The 15,112-nt window shown below is 37.7% G+C and overlaps 1 protein-coding gene across 2 annotated transcripts in view; it reads right to left on the bottom strand.

The window, feature by feature from the left end:
- The window catches only part of ANKFY1 (ankyrin repeat and FYVE domain containing 1), a 90,909-nt gene that overhangs the window by 70,885 nt on the left and 4,912 nt on the right, over positions 1–15,112 (bottom strand). The gene's annotated exons all lie outside the window — the stretch shown is intronic.

The raw sequence follows: 15,112 nt of genomic DNA, 5'->3' as shown, positions 1-15,112 counted from the left end.
TGATTCATAAAACTATTCTGTGGCTACTGGGTGCCTGACACTCTGCAATGGTAAGCAAAATCAGATATATCTGCACTTTTATTACTGGGGGAAATAACTCAAATGATTTTTATTTTCGTTTATTTATTTTTTTTATGAAAGAAAAGAAATTTAATTTTAGAATATTACATGAAAAGAAAGACAATGCATACAATGTTTATTTACAATTACACACACACACACACACACACACACACACACACACACATATATATCTATATATATATATAGTAAATAAGAATGAATAAAAAATGGTGAAACTTTCTCTTAAGAAACTTTGCTTCGGTTGTTGAACAGGTTCATATAATGCAAAAACAACCCTTGCTAGGATTAAGAGAATGTTTTCCCCAGCAGGTTCTGCTGGTCCCTAAATATGTAAGGGGCAAACTCAATGGCTCTTTGGCTCTGGCTGTGGCCTCACACACTCTGGTTTCCATGGTAACCCAAACACTGGGGCTATTTGTGCTCTACCTTCTCACTAGCCCTCCTCTATCAAGATCTCTGGAAAGGCCAGCTTTCTACAGCTGAGTTTGCCATGGGGCTAATTACCACTGGTACAAAAGTTTGTGCATCTTAGGAACCCAAATCTGCCCCAAATTTTGGAATGTCCTGCTGGTGCCCAGTTGTTTTTTTGTTTTTTTTTTTGTTTTGTTTTGTTTTTTTTTTTTTGCGTTGCTGGGGATTGAACCCAGGGCCTTGTGCTTGCAAGGCAAGCACTCTACCAACTGAGCTATATCCCCAGCCCTGGTGTCCAGTTTTAAAACTAGGTCTTATCCTTCAGTGCGAAGGTTTCAGGGCAGAGGAGGAAAGGGATGAGGATCTCTTCTGGGAAAGTTCTACACAGATAAGACTTCTGAAGGGAGCCATCAGTTTCCGGCCTCTTGTTAAGAAGCGACACAGCAGAGTCTAGAGACCACTGTTCCCAAAGAGGCCTCCCATGTGTCATGGTTATTTTCATTTAGAACAACTAAAACAATCAAAAATAAAACTACAGTTCTAACTTAGATTGCCAGAAAGAAAAAGCAGTGACAATATCCTAGAAAGACATTTAATTTAGGAGGTCAGGGAAGGGTCCTCTAGGGAAGTATGAAATTTCTCTCCTGCTTTACCTGGCTCTGGAGTTTTGGTAGGGCACAGGATTGGGAATTCATGCAACTGTGCAAACTGGTACCTCTATAAATCAAGACCTCTAACTATGAAACCACAGTGATGTTATAGTTATCCTCTGGGCCTTGGTTCTCCCACCACGGATATTCCAAATCTTGATAATGCCCTCACACCCTTCTTCCATCCAACCTGCCTCCTCCTCAGCCAATGTCCTTCAAAAAAATGGAGTTACTGCCAACAACACCCACCATACCAGCAACTATTCCATTTATCCCATGTTTCTTCACCAAAAGCACCACCATCCTATCCAAGTATAATCCCTCTATCTATGCTCTAAATCCCATTCCTTTCTCCTTGTCCTTAGGATCTTTGCTTTATCATCAACAACCCCTTCTCCAGCAACTTGATCTTTCCTTCAATGGATGCCTCTCATCAGTCACAAAACTGTTCAAGTCCTTATTAAAGCAAAACCCTTCTTCCATACCACATCTGAACAACCTCCAACCTTCCATCTCTAACTACTACACACCATTTCCTTCCTAGTTATTCACCTGCCATTCCCTCATTTTGTCCCCACCCAACCTTGAAACTCCTCTCACCAATGACCTTTTGACAAATCCAATACACTCTTGCCAGTGGTTCTCTTCCTAAACCTTTTATGACACAGCAGATGATGCTGTCGTAGATACCTCTTTTCTTCTTATTTCAGCAAGTATAACGCCATCCTCTCTCTTATCCTGGTTCTGTTTCAAATATATCCCTATAACCTACAAACATGGCCACTGATACTCCCCAGGGTTCTATAGTTAGCCCTCTTCTCAAATATATATTCTTCCAAGGCAGGCTCAACCAGATCTCCAGTCTGTGCTGATACCACAGTGATCAATACCACTGTGTGCTGATACCAGTGATACAAAGATCTACCTGCCTAGTCCAGATTGCTCTTCTTTGATTTATCTATTCAAATGCCCAACATTCCAGTGGCCCACAGAAACCTCTAACCTGCTATGCTCAAATCAAAACTTGAAGCAAAGTTATACTTCTCTCTATGGTTCCTATACTAATAAATCACACTGAAGTTACCTAAAAATGTTATGTGGGAATAATCTTAGATGTCTCCTACTCACTCACATCTAACACTCACCCAGCAAAAAACTACTGACTTTCCCATTTACACAGTGCAGAGAATCTTTCCTGTCTTCTATATTCCCATTTCCTATGACTTTAACTCAGGTTCTGTTATCATATCTGACCTCCTTCAAGGTGAAATGATTCATGCTTCATCTCAGAGTCTAACACAGAGCCTAACACAGAGCCTGACACACAGGTGCTCACTAAATTTATAATCAATTAAGTTGAACAAATAAAACCCAGTTTTAAAAGAGAATTCCTTTCCTTTCCTCAACATCAACCCTCTCCCAACTCCTGCTCAATAGCTGATTCTTTATAAACATGAAAACAAGAAAAACATGGTTCAAAACCCACACAAAGCTGGGTGTGACGCTGCATGCCTATAATCCCAGCAATTTGGGAGGCTGAGGAAGGAGAATCACAAGTTCAAGACCAGTCTGGGCAATTCAGTGAGATCCTGTCTCAAAATAGAATACAAAAAGCAATGGAGATACAGCTCAGTGGTAGAGCTCTTGCCTAGCATGCACAAAGCCCTGGGTTCATTTCCCAGGAGCACACAAAAACATACAAACACACACACACACACACACACACACACACACACAAATAGTCAAATCAACTAAGTGAGATGAGCTTAAAGTTATTCTGCAACCGTAAACCATTTTCAAAGAAGTATGTAATATCAAATTTAGATGTTCAAATCATAATAGTAAAATTTTAAAAATTAAAAAGCAGCCTGAAAAACTATAATTCCAGTTTTGTATAAATATGCACTTTAAAGTAAAAAGACAAATACCACAAAATATCAGCAGGTCTTGCTAAGAGGGGATTTTTTTATTCTTTACATTTTCTGTATATTTAAGTGTTCTATAACAAATACATCCTCCTTTCCTAATTAGGAAATGCCTTTCAAGAGAAATTTATTTAAATACAATAAACTATTTTCTTCATACATATAGTAGGAAATATTTTCTCCTTTTCTATAGGATCCACATTAAACAAATGCCTGGAATTAACAAGAAAAAAAAAAAAAACTGGTTGTCGAGCCAGGTACAGTGGCACACTTATAATCCCAGCAGCTCTGAAGCCTAAGGCAGGAGGACTGCAATTCAAAGCCAGACTCAGCAACTTAGGGAGACCCTAAGCAACTTAGTGAGATCCTGTCTTAAAATAAAAAAGTAAAAAGGGCTGTAGATGTGGTTCAATGGTTAAGACCCCTGGGTTAATTCCCTAGTAACAAGAAGATAAAAATAAATTGGATGCTCAGTCTCAGGTATAAAACAATATTCTTAGGAAAATAAGTTTGAAAAGCACTTCCAGGAGGGATATCTGCACAGATCACTGTGCTCATAAATTACATATAAAAAGAGAATTCCTATTTTCAAAATTGTGCAATTATTTGGTCTACTTAAAAAACAACAACAACAACAACAAAAACCTGGAGACTGAGCTCAGGGGAACTCTATCATTGAACTACATCTAGCCCCTTTCTATGATTCATTTTGAAAAAGGGTCTCAAAGTTGCTGAGGCTAACCTCGAACTTGGGGTCCTCCAGAGCAACTGGAATTACAAGTGTACAACACAACTGCTCTACTAATATTTAAAATAAACATTGCTTTGGGCTGGGGATGAAGCAAAATGGCAGAATCCTAGCAGGCATGATACCCTGAGTTGGATCCCTAGCACCACAAAAACAAACAAAACACTACTTTAAAAATGCTGGCTAGGGCCTGGGGATACAGTTCAGTTGGTAGAGTGCTTGCACTGCAAGCACAAGACCCTGGGTTCAATCCCCAGCACCATAAAGATAAAAAAAAAAAAAAAAAAAAAAAAAAATGCTGGCTAAAGGAAAGTAGTAATGTATAAAACGATATTGACATGGATCCCCAGCTGCCACAGCCCACAGCCACAGCCAGCCTACGGCTCCCTGCCAACAAGTGGTGGTGTAGTGGCGGAGTTGCAGCCCATGAAGGTGTGGCAGGCCTGAAGCACAGCAGGCCAGACTTGAGGTGAGCCTGGGAAAGCTGACCTTGTCACTTCAAGGCAACCCAGCCTGCAGAATCCAGATGGCTGCTGCAAAAGTGCATTCCAGGCAGCATTACAGCTCCAGACACCCCAGTGAGCATGCACAATCAATCAATGTCAGCCTCCTGCTTCCTGATCTGCCATGAGAAAATGAAGTGGGGCAGATGTGAATCAAAGCTGAGACTGAAGAACTGACCACTAGTATTAGCACAATTACAAACCCTAATTAGCATAAATTTTGACCAATAGCAATAAACTCCTAGACTAGCACTCATGGATAGGGAAAACCTGGTATTGGGGCCCCCTTTTGCACTGTAAGAGTTCTGTTCCTGTTTCTATTCTTAAATAAATCCTACTCTTACATACTCATCCTGGTCTGTGAAGTTCGTTCTTCAGATTCATGAGGCAAAAACCCAGAAAGAATAAATTGATGGTTAGCTGCTGGGGTTTGCTGCAACATTAGAGGTTACAGCCCATCATTAAGACCTGTAATATTTCTCAGCTGCAAAGGCCTGCAGTTTGTGCAGACCCCACCTGCCATCAGAAGCAGTGACTCGAGTTTCATCTCAAAACTCTGGTTTCAATACTACTAAATTTTTTAAATCTCAGCAAGTTGCATTTAATTACACCAAACCTCTTGGATAGACTCAGCTCTGAGCTTTTAATCTAGTGTGACAAATTTACACAGGTCTTTAGTTTTACAGTTCACAGTGACTCAAACTAAAGGGCCAAGAAACTGCAACTGTTCACCTTGAATGAGAAACATGAGCAGAGCAGTAAATTTATGAGACTTATATTCATTTTCTGGAAGAGCCAGGCTCGGTGGCACAAGCCTGTAATCCCAGTGGCTTAGGAGGCTAGGCACTAGGAAGACTGAGGGTTCAAAGCCAGCCTCAGCAATTTAGCAAGGCCCTAAGAAACGCAGTGAGACCCTCTCTAAATAAAATACAAAAAAGGGCTGGGGATGTGGCTCAGTGTTGAATGCCCCTGAGTTCAAGCCTCAATACCAAATAAATAAAAGAAAGAAAATGGGGGTGCTCAGTCTTTTTAAAAAGAAACTAGCAATGAATTCCTAAGTATGGTTACAGGGTATGAGGAAGGACATACACTTAAGACTAACAAATTCTTTTCAAGGGGTTTGGGAATATAGCTCCATGGGAGTTCTTGCCTAACATGCACAAGGCTTTAGGTTAGATCCTTAACATCAAAAGACAAAAAAGGAAAAACTTTCCTTTCAAAAACTCTGCCAAAATCACTTGTAGCAAAGTGAATCTATGGGTGTCAGAAGTCATGAAAACAGTATATGTGAGGAATGACAGGGATGTGCTAACAGGGTACCAAAGAGTGCCCTCTAGGATACTGTTAATATATTTTTAAATTTTTACTTAGTGGTATGTACATATTTCACTTTGACAATTCACTGAGCTCTACATTTAGAATTTGTGCTTTTCTGTATGTATTTTGTTTCTATTACAAAGTTAAAACCAAAAACTGATACACCTGTATACAGTTCTGGAGTCAAACTGATGGGGATCCAAATCCTTCAGTAACTAGCTATGAGACCATGGTTCATCTCTCTGAGCTTCATTTTCTTTACTTGTAACGTAAGAGGAAAATCTAGATCTCAATTTTGTTATGAGAATTAAACGAAGACTACTGTGATTGGCACATGCACTCAAAATTGTAAACTATTAGTTTACACTTTTTTTTTGAGTAATGAAAAAAGGTAAAATGAGATTCAAGGAACTAAGATTGATCAATTAAAGCCATGAAAAATAGGGCATTAACAGAAGTATGAAGTTACGAACAAAAGTAAAAGCAAATGAAAAATACTGCTAAATAATGGATGAGCAACTTTAAATAACTCCATCATCTCTTATCAAGTCTGAATTGGCAATTACAGAATCAAAAGGTGTAAAGCCCAACATGCTTTAAAAAGCATCACCTTTGTCTACTTGGAAGAGGTACAAGTTAGGCTGCCCTTTAAAAAACTTCTCAAGCCAGGAGTGATGACTGGGGAAGTTGAGGAAGGAGGATCACAAAACCAAGGTCAGCCTCAGCACCTTAGTGAGACCCTGTCTCAAATTTAAAAATAAAATGGACTTGGGAATGTTACTCAGAGGTAGAGCATCTTCGGTTCAATCTCCAGTATTGCCAAAACAAAAACAAACAAACACAAAAGCCCTCTAAGATGCAACTCCTAGATAACCATAATAAAAAGTCTGAAAATATCTACAGTTGAACAATCTAGAAATAGCAGTAAAAGCATCATTACTTAGAGGTAAACAGGGTAAAAACAAGCAAAAAGAGTGGACTGACAATAGTGCAGGGAGCAGGACTGAGGGGCAGAAAGAGAGAAGACAAAATTTATTTTTTGCCAAGTGACAACACAGACTGCCCTCAGAATATCACCATTTAGACAGAACACCAAGTGCAGAACATGTTTGGGTTTTTTGTTTCTTTTTTTCTTTTATTCACTGATTTGTCCAGAGAGTTTTATCTCAAGAAGACAGGTTCATCATCTAGTCATTAATCAAAAAATAAAGCACCTATGAAGTACCACTGTCAAGGTAAAAGCAATCATCTTAGTATATGTTTTCACCAAGTTACAGGGTCATAGTGAAGATGGGCAATTATGTAAGCCAATTCAGTAAAATCTGAAGGCTCTCTGACAAGGAATACAACTGAAGTGTGAAGAGAACCATCTGGCTTAAGCTTGTGCAAAGAAAACATCCCAGAGTTTTTCTTCAAAAGATTTTTAAAAAATCTGTTTGTAGCATAGTGGACCCACAAAATGTTAAGAACAGCGCTTCAGTTCTTTACTTACTGGGTCAGATCCTCTTTGTAAACCAATGAGTCAATAGATTTTGTCAAACAGACATAATACATAAACACTATACATTCTTTCTGAGAAATACAAATAATTATAAGCCCTGGCAAGGCTTGCTGGTGCAGGTTTGTAATTCCAGGGACTTGGGAAGCTGAGGCAGGAGACTTACAAGTGCTACTAACTTAGCAAGACCTGTCTCAAAATAAAAAATAAAAAGGGCTGGGGATGTCACTAAAATAGCCCTAGTGGTTCAAATCCTAGTACCCAAAATAATAATAAAAATAATAATAACAACAGCAAAAATAAAAATAAGCCCAAGTTAATCCGAGTCTTCCAAGAACTCACTGACAAGCCTGCCACTCACCTGCCTCTTGTAAATCAACAGAAAAAGGATGACCACAGGATATACCTCATGTGGCTAGTTCAACCTAGGGGTTGAAGAATTACATCTCACCTTCAGAAAGACAGCTTCCAAGTTGTTTTTTTCATTTTGAGGTGTTTTGGGGAGTGTTGGGAGGTGGTACTGGAAACTAAACCTAGTGACATACTACTACTACATTCCCAACCTTTTTCATTTTGAGACAGGGTCTTGCTAAGCTACTCTGCCTGGCATGGAACTTGTGATCCTTCTGCCTCAACCTCCTAAGTAGCTGGAATTACAGGCATCCCCATGTAAGTAACTTGTGCCTATGGATAAGAAATTTTTCTTCCGCAAAGTAAACTGAACCCACTAAACTTGGTTTAATCACACTATATTCTAAGCAAATTGAGCATTTTGAGCTTTAGGAACCCCAACCCAGCTGGGCACAGCAGCGCATCTGTAATCTCAGCTACTCAAGAGGTGAGGCAGAAGGATCATTTGATCCCAAAAGTTTGAGAACAGCCTGGTCAACACAGCAAGACTCAGATTCAAAAGAAAAAAAGTACATTACTTAGAAAAATGTCTGGTTTAGGAAGGTTTGCCACTGCTGCTACTACATAGCTAATTTTCATCTGGGGTTTCTTCTTTCGTCTAACTTTCCTTTTGAAAAATAAGCCTACAAACTTAAATAATAGATAAAGCCTACAGTTTCACCAGAAGAGCTATGCTATCACTGAAGCAACTTTCTTTAAATTTTATCATGTTTCTTTCACCAAAATACCCATCTGTTCTTTTCAGTGCAGAATGGGGCTAGGAATTTTAATAAGCATCCTTTCTGACACTTTATCAGTCTTGAATGAATTGAAGATGCTTAAGACAAAAACAAAAATGTGCATTCATTATGAATAGAATTGGGCTATAATAGAGCCCAATGTCTACTGAAAACAAAAATTAATCATCTCTTGGGAAGTTACATGGGACAGTCAGAAAATGAACCAACAATTATAATATTCTTTGTAAGTCAGGAGTTGCAAAACTTTTTCTGTAAAGGGCCAGAGAATAAATATTTTATGCTCTGTGGATCATATAGCCTCAGGGACACTACTCAACTCCACTGTTGTAACACAAAAACATAAATGAATATGTGGCTGTGTTCTCCAAAAAACTTCATTTACAGATACTAAAAACTGAATTTCGTTATTCTTTTTTTAAAAGATTTTTTTAGATGTTGATAGACCTTTATTTTATTCTTTTATGTAAATGTGGTGCTGAGAATTGAACACAGTGCCTCACACATGCTAGGCAAGCACTCTACCACTGAGCTGCAAACACAGTCCCTTTTTTAAAAAATTATTTATTTATTTTTGAGATGAATTCTGTTGTTTTCATGTTATGATGTTTTTATTTTGATCTTTCTTCAACCACTTAAAATGTTTTAAATATATGTTAATATGTCATATAAATACATCATAATTATAATGACATAAGATATATATGTTTTAAATATGTATTTTTATATACACTAATTAATTAACCAATTAATTAATTCTTGGTTTGCGACTACAAAAAACAAGTTAACAAATCCCAGTTCAGATCTGGCTGAGAGGCCATGGTTTACCAACCTCTATTCTAGGTGAGTTTTAAAGAATTAATATATCAAAATGATGTCTAAAACCAAATAAAAAGGAAGCAAACGCCTAGCATCCTATATTGTTCCACTTCCTCTTACCAGTCCCCTACCCACTAAAACAGCCCTTGAATCTTCAAGGTGTGCTCCTTTCCAGGCTCATCTCCATACTATTCTACACAGGCTCACAATTTCCTACCCTGGACAAACTTCTCTTCCACAATGTTGCACTGCAAACTGCCTAGTTCAATTCTTCAAAAGACTGCGTCTTTTTCTTCTCCACTAATTTCTCGAGAGTTCTCTTTAGCCACTATTTCTTGCCTCCCTAATCTGAAATTTGGCTTCTACCCACACTACACTATTAAATAGTCTTAATCACAATGATAAAATCACCCACTCAACTGCCTTTGAGTGGTGCACAACTCTAATCCCAGCGGTTTGGGAGGCTGAGGCTGGAGGATCATGAGTTCAAAGCCAGCCTCAGCAACTGAGCAAGGACCTAAGCAACTCAGTGAGACCCCGTCTCTAAATAAAATACAAAAAAGGGCTGGGGATGTGGCTCTCCTGGGTTCAATTACCAGTACCAAAACAAAAAAACAAATGATCGGATTTCCATAGAAAAAAACAAACTCAATTTACAACCTACTACATACAAAAAGTAATTCCAAAATCACAGGTCTAAATGAAATGTTCAAAACTACAGAACTTCTAAACCAAAACACAGGGGAAAAAAAATTATTTTTTCTACATTTTCTATTGGTGCATTATAGTGGTGCATAATGATGGGATTTGTTGTTACAGATTCATACATGCACACAATATAACAATATAAATTGGCCAATCACTCCCCAGCATTTCTCCCCTCCTTCCCTTTCTCCCATGCTTGTCCCTTTCCTTTGATTTTCAGGAAATCACACACACACGTACACACATACACATATCTTTCTTTTCCTTTATCCTCTCTAGCTTCCATACTACATATGACCCTTGACCTTCTGAGTTTGGCTTATTTCACTGAACATATAGTCTCAAGTTCCATCCATTTTTCTGCAAATGACACAATTTCTTTTTTTTTTTAATGGTTGAATAAAACTCCATTGTGAATACTTACATTTTCTTTACCCAATCATCCACTGATGGACACATAAGCAGGTTCCACATTATTGTGCTGCTACAAACAAGGGTATGGAGGTATCACTACAGTATGATGACTTTAATTCTTTAGAATAAATACTGAGGAGTAGTATAGCTGGGACATATTGTGGTTCCATGCCTAGTCTTTTGAAGAACCTCCATACTAACAGTACTAATTTATAATCCCACCAACAGTGTAAAAGCATTCCTTTTTCTCCACATCCTCTCCGGTACTTATTATTTGTATTCTTTTTTTTTTTTTTTTTTTTTTGGTATTAGATATTGAACCCAGAGACATTTTAACCACCGAGCCACATCCCCAGTTCTCTAGCACTTTATTATTATAATTATTATTTTAATTATCATTATTTGGTACTAGGTATTGAACCCAGGGGCATCTAACCACTTAGCCACATCCCCAGCCTGTTTTACTTTTTATTTTGAGACAGTCTTGCTAAATTGCTTAGACCCTGGCTAAGTTGCTGATGCTGGCCCTAAACTAGCAATTCTCCCACCTCAGTCTCCTGAATCACTGGGATTACAGGCTTGCGCCATTGTGCCCAGTCCTTTTTATTTTTTGAGATGGTCTTGCTAAGTTGCTTAGGGCCTTGCTAAATTGCTGAGGCTAGCTTTGAATTTGCAATTCTCCTGCCTCAGCTTCCCAAGATGCTGGGATTACAGGCTAGTGCCATGGCATCTGGCTTTATATTCTTGATGACTGCATTCTGACTGGTGTGAAATGAAATCTCAGTGTGGTTTTAATTTGCGTTTCCCTAATTACTAATGATGCTGAATATATTTTTCTTTTTCTTTTTTTTTTTTTTTGCAATTTGTATTTCTTTTGAGAAGAGTCTGTTTGGTTCATTTATTTGCCCATTTATTAACTGGGTTATTTGGTTTTTTGAATATTTATTTAGTCTAGACATTAATCCTGTGTCAGAAGAGTAGCTAGCAAATATTTTCTCCCATTCTGTTGGTTCTCTCTTCATATTCCGAAATAAGGAAAAAAAAAACTTAGTGGCTTCAGATGAGGCCAAGACTTCTTAAACCATACAAAAGAGAATGAATTATAGAGGAAAAAAAGAATAAATTGGACAAAAAAGCTATTTTTCCAGACACAAGAAAATGAAAAGGCAAACTACAGAAAAAAGCACCCAACAAAACTTATAACCAGATTATATTAACTTTTGCAACTCAATAAGCGACTACACTTATCTTTGGTGAATGCACTTCATGGCAAATAAGAATATGAAGATGTATACCATTAGTCACTGAGAAAATGCAGCCAGGTGCATGCTTATAATTCAAGCAACTCAGTAAGTGGAGGCAAAAGGATCACAAGTTAGAGGCCAGCCTCTGCAACTTGGCAAGACCCTATCTCAAAAAAAAAAAAAAAAAAAGTTGCTAAGAGTGTAGATCAATGGTAGACTTCTCGGGTTCAATACCCATTACCAAAAGAAAATGCAAACTAAAAAACACAATGAGATACTCACCAGTATGACTAAAATTTTAAAATACTATAAAATAAAGAGAACTGGAAGCCTTACACATTATTCAAGATAATGCAAAAGGCATAACCATTTTGTAAAACAGCTTGACAATTTCTTCTAAAGTTAAACATACTTGCCTTGCGGCTGCAATTGTAACTCAATGGTAGAGTGCTTGCCTAGCATGAGTGAGGCACTGGGTTTGATCCTCAAAACCATATAAAAATAAATAAAATAAAGGTATTGTGTCCATTTACAACATACCAACATATACTTGCCTTAAGACAACCATTCCATTGCCAGGTATTTATCTAAAAGAAATAAAACATGTCCACACAAAGACCTATATCTGAATGTTCAATGAAGCTTTATTCACAAAAACTGGAAGACAATCCAAATGTCCTGCTGGTGAATAGATACAAAATATGGTATATCCATACAATAGAATACTATTCAACAAGAAAAAAGAAAAGACTGATACATGCAAAAATATGTAACAAAAGCAATATGCTAAGTGAGAGGAACCAGATAGACAACATACTATATGATTCCATTTGAAACTGAAGAGTAAACAAACTATATGGACAAAAAGCAGATCAGTGGTTGCCAGAGGTCAGGGAATGGAACTGACTACAAATTAGTTCAAGGGAATTTTTTAGGGTGATAGAAATCTTCTATCATGATTATGGTAGTAGTTACATGACTCTAAAAATGTGTCACCCAACAGTTAAAACTGACGAATTTCACCAAACTCCTTCCCCTGGGATGGAAGTTAACATTTTTCTGACTTGCTGATCTGAACACCAGAACAACAACATTCCTTGAGGCCTTAGCATCATTCACTCATTTGTAAGCAGTCACCTGTCTTATCCTTTTGCTCCTCTATTCCACATGTCATCATGAATCTTCCTAAAACACAGCTAAAAAAACACTTTATGCTGTTCTCTACTGTCCACAAAAGTAAACGTTCCCTGAAGTTAAAAGTAGAGGACTAGAATTATTCATCTTATCAGTAGTACCCTGAACTTTTTGGCATGGTCCTCAAACACTGAGAAACTGAACACGGAGGCACTTTAGAAATCTTCTAACTTAAAGGTAAAATTATATAACACTGCCTACTGTGGTAGGTTTAAAAATATTCCCATCTGATCAGAGACCCATATCATAATTTCTGGAATGTGTATTATCTTATATTGGTTGGAGGAGGTTGCCTGGGAATGCAGTTCAGTGGTAGAGCACACGTTTGGCATATACCACGCCTGGGATTCAATCACAAGCACCACAAGAAAAACAATCTTGAAATAGGAGATTATCCTGGATTATCTGAGTAGGCTCTAAATGCAATTACTTTTATCCCTACAAAGACATGCAGAGGGAGATTTGACACATAAAAGAAGAAAGTCATGTGAAGACATTAAAAAAGATTTGAAGAGGCCTCAAAGACTGGAGTTGCACAAACCAAGGAATGCTAACAGCCACCAGAAGTTGGAGGAATCAAAAAATAGATTGTTTCTTAGTCTCCAGAAGGAATATGGCCCTATCAACACCTTGATTTTGAATTAATAATACTCATTTCTGTCCTCCAGAATCATGACATAATATATTTCTACAGTTTTAAGCTACCAGTCTGTAGAAAGATGTTATAGCAGCCATAGGAAACTAATACACTATCCTTACAAACCAAAATTTGTAGAATAGGAAAGATTTTAAAGTGATAGCCCTTTGTAGGGCTGGTGCATGCATAGTGAGACAGGGCCTCACTATGTTGCCTAGGCTGGTCTCGAACTCAAGGGCTCAAGCGATCTTCCCATTTCACACTCCCAAGTAGCTGGGACTACAGGCACATGCCAGCAAGCCCAGTTAACAATCTTTTTAAACAAAACCCTAACATTTCCTTTCCCCACACTCAAGCCACAATTTTAGCAGTGAATTAGAGAGGCTTTTTTCCCCCATAATTCTATAATGACTGAATTACATTCTCCATATTCTAGTTAATTATGTCAATTAAATAAGAGAAATGATTATAAAAGTGATGTTAAAATTCCATTTTGAGAATTACAAGAATAATTTCTGTTTCAGGAATACATTAGGATCTTCCATAGATGATGTTTCATTAAAATATCATCTTCCCAGAACATACTATCTTTCTTGTCTACATCAGAATAGAGAAGCTCCTCACTAGTGATGAATTGCTTCTACTACTACTTTTCTAAACCTGTGAGGGTGCAGATGGAATTTTTCTTTCAATGTAATAATTGAATAGTCATTAATCAGGAGTAGTAAATAGAATTTGTTCAACAGAGATTAAGAAAAATAATATCTTTACTGTTGGGAATGTAAATTTGCACCACACCTTAATGAAAAGAGGAAGGGAAGAAGAAGAAAAAAAAGAAGATAGCAATACCATATAGAAGACAATTCAAGGGACAGGAAGGGTCATAGTACTCCAGCCACTCTGCCTCCCCCTGCCCCCCCCCACTTCATTTAAAACAAAACAAAACAGACAGGATTAAAAATATGCTGGTGCTGTTGGGCTTTGGCACAGGCCTATAATCCCAGTGACTCTGGAGGCTGAAGCAGGAGGATAGCAAGTTCAAGGCCAGCCTGGGCAACTTCCTTAGAGACCCTGACTCAAAAATAAGGGCTGGGGATGTAGTTCAGTGGTGAAGCACCCCAAGGTTCGTTCCCCAGTACAAAAAAAAAAAAAAAAAAGAAAAGAAAAGAAAGAAAAAAAAGAAAAGAAAAAAAAATGGGATAGCACTAAGAGAGTTCATATTTTGGTTTTCTACCCTTTAAGAAGTCTAGCAAGGGCTGGGGTTGTGACTCAGTGGTAGCGTGCTTGCCTAGCATGTGTGAGGCCCAGGTTCCATCCTCAGCACCACATAAAAATAAAGGTATTAAAAAAAAAAAACAAACGTTTAAAAACAAAAAAAAGAAGTCTAGCAACTGTAATTGTCATTAATGTGGATGCTTTGATGAAGTCCAAAACCCATTATTTAATCAAAGTTTGCTTTTAAATTTTTTTACTCCAATCACAGATGAAAGTTACTACTGAGAATTTCTTAGGTAGGAAAGATGGCATTATATAAACTGTCATACTTATTTTTAAAAAACTAATTCAGTAAAACCATATTTTTATTTAATATTGATTCAGTTTGAGAAAAGTGTTTTGTGGAATATGCCGATCTTCTCTGAAACTGAGAGACGCATAAATGTGGGTTTTTAAAAACTCCCCAGGTGATTCTAATGTGCAACGTTCTCCAAGCTGAGAACCACTTGTCTGAACTAATAGAATAACAGTGGAGAGGAAAGAACAAATGTGAGAGCTGTACAGAAATCACAAGATTTGGCCACTAACTGCAGAGGTGGG

Source organism: Sciurus vulgaris (genome assembly GCF_902686455.1).
Source record: "Sciurus vulgaris genome assembly, chromosome: 3".
In the NCBI taxonomy this organism is placed as follows: Eukaryota; Metazoa; Chordata; class Mammalia; order Rodentia; family Sciuridae; genus Sciurus; species Sciurus vulgaris.
The sequence above is the reverse complement of the archived record's forward strand: the minus strand, read 5'-3'. Positions and strand labels throughout refer to the sequence as shown.